This window comes from Talpa europaea (assembly GCF_964194135.1).
Source record: "Talpa europaea genome assembly, chromosome: 10".
NCBI lineage: Eukaryota > Metazoa > Chordata > Mammalia > Eulipotyphla > Talpidae > Talpa > Talpa europaea.
The window spans coordinates 35,706,210-35,712,217 of record NC_140077.1 but is presented as its reverse complement, the minus strand read 5'-3'; positions in this window follow the sequence as shown (position 1 = coordinate 35,712,217).

Sequence of the window (6,008 nt, the reverse complement as noted above, 5' to 3'; positions counted from 1 at the left end):
CAGGCCAGAGGTACGGAGGGTGAGAGGATTCACCAGAGACAGAGTGGGGAGCAGAACAGGCAGACTGACTGAAATACACTGCTGAGGGGAGCAGCGGGCCAGACAGGAGAGGTCTGCTGGGCCATGTGGGTAGCTCCCTGGCCGGGGATTGAAATCACACTGCAGTAGCTGCAGATAGCTTCATAGTGCTGACAGTTAACCCCTTGCACCACCCTGGAGGCCCCTCTCTGGGTTCTTGTTAGACTGGTCTCAACTACTAAATTCATATCAGACAGATTAGTAGGAGAAAAAGGAATTTAATTACATGCACATGGAGAATTTACATGGACATAAATTCTAGAGCGAATGAGACAGATTAAGGGTTTATATTCTTGGAATGAGACTGGGGGCTGGGGGTCGAGGACTGAGGAGATTGTGTCTTATATGACAAGGAGCGGTGACTTATGGTGACAAAAACCACATGCTCCAGATTTTTGCTCTGCCACAAGATAGTTAAAAAGGGTTGTTTCTAGAGACGACCCTCTATCTTCATTCTTTAAAATTATGGTAACTGTGTCTCTTGAAGCCCTCAGGGCCTCGATTGTTCTTGCACCACACATCAAGGTGGCAGGTGTTGAAAGAAGCCTGCTCTGCACATTTGGGGGTACCTAACCCTCACCTTCTACATTTACCATTTGGCATTCTGCTGTGAAGAATTTTTTTCCTTCCTTATTTGTTTATCCATTTATCTATATTACAGTTAACTCTAGATAGGGTGAACTATGGATGGAGATAGAGAACTCTAATATAGTGGATTATTTTATTTAATGAGTTGAAATTCATTACTTTTATTATGTATTTTGATGCTTGCATTATTCCAGATTTGTCCGCTGGGGGGGGGGTCCCTTCAAACTGAAGGCTGTGAAGAACCGCTCTTGAACTTGTGAATTTCCAGTCTGTTACAGTCCTGTGGAACTAGTCTCCATGTGTAGTTAGAAACAGACTCCTGGCATGATTCTGATGTTTTGGGATCAACTATACCAAATTCAGCATTTTTGAGTGTGCACCACATGGAGCCTCCCCTTGCTCACAGCCACCTGAAGAGATAGTGACCTGCTGTGCCTGCCTCCTTGCTGGGTTTCTGGGTCAGAATTTCTTTGAACAAAGGCTCCTGTAGCTTACAAAATAATAAAAATAGCAAGTTTGAAAATCGCTGGATTAGGTGACCTCCATTTCATACCCAGCATTCCCCCCCTCCGCCCCCCGAAGCTTCACCTCCCCCTTTTCCTCCTATGACCCACATCTCTCCCTCCCTCTGTGTCGTTCCTGATGACGGTGCTGAGATAGACAAATGTTTCCTATCACCAGATTAGGAGGCCCCTTAGTGTTCCTTAAGCTCAGTAGGTTTTGGGCTGTGGGTTTTGGTGGTGGAAACTCACAATGCTAAGCTTGCTAAGTTCAGGGTTTCATACAGGAAGCCACGCACTTAGAACCCAGTCCTGTTGGAGAGCCTGGAGGGCCGCAGAGCTGGTGGCCCAGGTTTCCTGGACTCTGGTTGCTACTGTGTCCTATTTCACACTGTTTCCAGCAGGTCCTAGGTTTGGGAGTTAGGTAGGGGATGGGTTAGAATAGGACATCAACACTTCTGACACTGAAGGTGAGTCAGAGAGCTGAATGGCAAGCCATGCATCTGAGGACCTCCTTCCACTCTCAGAGGGTAACAGTGCCTTGAGGCATATCTTTCCTCTGTGAGATTTCTGTGGACAATGAGGCAGCCTACTCTGGCCTGCCTCTGTGACTCTCTCTCCTTCTGGGACCCAATTCCCTTCCATATTTCCCTGTCTTCTCCTAGACTTCTCCCCTTGGGCCTTCCTGTTCCATTGGCCTGTGAATGTCCCCCAGCACCAGGTGGGTTCTGAGCATTACCTTCTCGGACAGCAGGAATGTCCAGGGCCCAAGTGCTACTTGGAGGTACAGCACGGGCCCCAGCTTCCTTGGGAGTATGGCTACCCTTCCCTGGGGTGGGCCTGTGACCAGGTTAGGTGCCAATCCTAGGAGGAGTCTTTGTCAAAGGCCAGGTGGAAAACCTGAATCTTGGTGATTGCCTCTGGAGAATGAGGGTAAGAGGATAACTTTGAGGGGGAAGTGCTTAGCTTGGGGTAGAGTAGATTATATTTTCCAGGTATCGCATAGTTCACCTGGGTTCTCAGTTTAGGGTCTCATATGGCCCAAATCATGGTGATGGCAGGAGTCCATTCCTTTCTGGTGTTTTAGGATAAGTGGGAAAAATCCAGGTTGTTTGCAGAATCCAGTTCCTTGCTGTTGGGAAACTGTTTCCTTGCTAAGCTATCAGCCAGGGTTACCCTTAGCTCCTTGAGCCTGTTTCTTCTTTGGTCCTTGCATGTGACTCCTCAGACCCAGAAATAATGCAGTGCCTCTCATGCTGGGAATCCCTGTGATTACTTCTGCCCTCAGCTACTGGAAAGCTCTGTTTTTAAAGACTCACTCAATTACATTGGGCCCACTCAGCTACATTCCCTATTTTAAGGTCACTTTAATTACATCTGCAGTCTCTTTGCCTTTTATATGGTGATAAATTATACTTCTTACTTTTTTCTCTACTTTGCTCAGTAAAAAGATGGCAAAAGATATTTTGAAGTCTATCTAGAGATATGAGTAAAAAAATGAAAACACCAAATTTTACTTTATTCTACAACCCCACAAAAGTTAAGGTAAAGGGCCTCCCCTGGTGGCACAGCAGTTGAGCACTGGGCTGCGAAGCTGCCCGCCACCTCTGCAGTGCCGGTTCTATCCCTGGCCACCAGCAAGAGTCCCACATGGCGCGAGAGACCTCTCCTGCCATGCCCTCTGCTCCCCTCAGCAGTGTATTTCATCAGTCTGTCTGTTCTGTTTCCTCCTCTGTCTCTGGTGAATTCTCTCTCCCTCCTGCACTTCTGACTGTACCCAGTGCTTGTATAAATAAATAAATAAATAAATAAATAAATAAATAAATAAATAAATAAATAAATCTTTAAAAAAAAAAGGTAAAGATTTATTTTTAAAGGAATCACTCTACAAGAACAGAAAGAATGAAAAGATCTTTTTTTTTTTTTGCAAGCCTGGAATAGATGGGTAAGTGACCCAGTTTAAAGAATAGGTGTTGGTGTCACCATATTATTATTTTGGGGGAGGTGCTGGTGGAAAGGAGTATCAGAAGTGACTATAAAACTGTTTGGAAGCAGTTGATGTGAGTAGATAACCTAGACCTTCTCCTTCTTCTGTGATAATTAGTGACTGCCTCTCCCTTCAGCTGGACATTGGAAATTTATTCCACAGGAAAAAAACCAAGGGACTAGGAGACTCCTAGCATTCTTGGAGGTGCACATGGGAGCCACGTCCATTCCCCAGCCTTCTAACCCTATTTAGCTTCCAGATCACTGATAACCTATCTGCCAGGTAGGAGAGTAAAAGAAACCTCACAGGGGTACCTGACTGGCCAAAGAGTAGTGAACTAAAGATGATACAGTGGGGATTTCCCAGCATGTGGATTTCCCACTTCACAGAAATTCACCCAAGAACTCAGCCCTTCCAGTTAGTTCTTACGCATTTACTTGTAGATATAAGGAACTACTTAATCCTGAGGATTACCAAGAGTTACTAACACCTGAAGAATGTGTCTAAAACAAATAGGGAGAATAAAGGCAGCTTGAAGGAAATATTCTGTTTAGAGAGAATATCTTGAAAAAAACTAGGTATTTTCTCACAGAGATAAGATTAAAATTTAACAATGAAACAAGAATAGGATACTATTTAAAGGGGTGTTTAGAAAACAATTAACAAAGTTAAAAAGGAGACCAGAACAAAAATATCAGAATTATTGGAAGATAAAGCTGAAAGAATCTTCTAGAAAGTAGATAAAAAAGATGAAGCGATAAGTACTTCAGCAGAAGAGGTAAGAAAACAAAGCATCAGCCAAGGTTCTCATATTCATTAATAGGAGTTGCAGAAAGAGAGAAAAGTACAAGTGGGAAAATCATCAAGAAAAAAATTTCCTAGAGGAGAAGGGTGTTGGTTTCCATATTAGAAATGGTGAGCCAAGTGGAGGCAGAGAGACCCAGACAGTACCCTGAGATTTCACAATGCTGGGGAGAAAGATGATCCTGCAAGTTGAGAGAGAGAGTGAAACAGGTCAAATTCAAAGTTGAGGAATCTGGGTGTTCCAATACACTGGACTATAGGACACCATAGAGCCATGACTTCATCTTTGTGAGTGAAATGGATTCCCCGCCTAGAATTCTACCCACAGCCAAGATTTTATTCAAGAGTGAAGTTAGAATAAAGATGTTCTCAGGCATACAGGATCTGCAAGACTTGCCTTTGCCTGAAGGATTTCTCCATAGCCGGGATCAAAGACTAGCTTATGCTTACTGGCAGTGTCCCAAATGAGGTAAAGGGAATTATGTGCATTCCAGGTTGAAGCAATTCAGAAGGCTCCAGAAGAGATTTCCTCTGGGAGAAGAAACAAAACATCTGATGTGAATGAACTTTCTCAGAGGATATTTGGAAGGCTGAATTTGGGGTTGAATATTGATAAGTTAATAGAAAATTAAGCCAACGGAAAAGAGGATTGTTAACTCCAGAGAACAGAAAGTTGTACAGGAAGAGAAATCAGTTACATCTCCCACTCTGGTGGTGTAAAGTCTGAAAAGTACTGTAGCCAGTGCTACAATCTAACTAACTACAGGGAAGTATGGGAAAGAAATGGGAGAGGAGAGGATGGGGGAGTAAAAAGATGGATAGGTAATACCGAAAATGGAAGAACCTGGGAATAGTAATATAAATGTATTATGTGCAGAAATTTCTAAGGGATATTTGGGGTGTAAACATCTGCTAAAAGTTGAAAGTGTCTCCTAGAAAGGGGAAGGCCTGGCCTAGGGCCTAGGATCTGCTATTTTTCTCCACACAGCTTTTATAATAGCCAAGTCGTAGATTATGTGTAGGGATAGAAAAGAAAGAAAAAAAAAATTGAAAGAAAAAAAAAATTGAAGCAACAGCAAATCTAGAATGTAATCATGTAGACTAATTATTACATTAGGGAATGTAATAAGGGAAGTGCTATTTTTCATGACGCTCATTTTCAGTGTGTAACTGATTGTGTACACACTGGATTGATTTTGTTCAATGTTCCTTACTGTGGGCCATGGTAACAGTTGGAAAGCCATATTTGGTGGTCTCATTGCCAGTTCACTGTATACACTTCTGAATTGTTCAAGTAGTTTACAGTTGAGTGTATGCTACTTTTTTAATTTAAGAGGAAGGAGGAAGGAAGCTGCAGGTTAATATAATTGCAAAGGAGACAAGCCCAGGATCCAACATACATTTATAATGCAAAGGTGATAATGTAAGTGGAACAATGGGAATCTTTTAGAAAACCACTTAGAAGTGCACAAATTCCAGGCAACCATTTTCATGCTCTTATATTCCATTTTGGCCTTTACCCACGTGGTTGCAAATTGTTTCATAAGTGCAAACCATATGTTCAGATTTCATACTTAATGCATGTTCTTATTGTTTTGCTTACTTTTTGCTTACTTTTTTTGCTTACTTTTTAAAAAAAGATTCATTCATTCATTCATTCATTTATTTATACAAGCACTGGGTACAGTCAGAAGCACGGGAGGGTGAGAGAATTCACCAGAGCCAGAGCAGGGAACAGAACAGGCAGACTGACGAAAGTACACTGCTGAGGGGAGCAGTGGGCGTGGCAGGAGAGGTCTGTCGCGCCATGTGGGACCTTTGCGGGTGGCCTGGGATCAAGCCGGTGCTGCAGAGGCTGCGGGCAGCTTGGCAGCCCAGCGCTCAACCGCTGTGCCACCGGGGGAGACCCCTTTTGCTTACTTTTATTTATTTATTTAATTTTTTAATTATAAATTTTATTTTTATATTCCCCATATGATTGCGACCCCCTTATTTTGACCCCAATCCCTCCCCTCCCCACCCCCCACCTCCCATAGAGTGTCTCTGGTTCA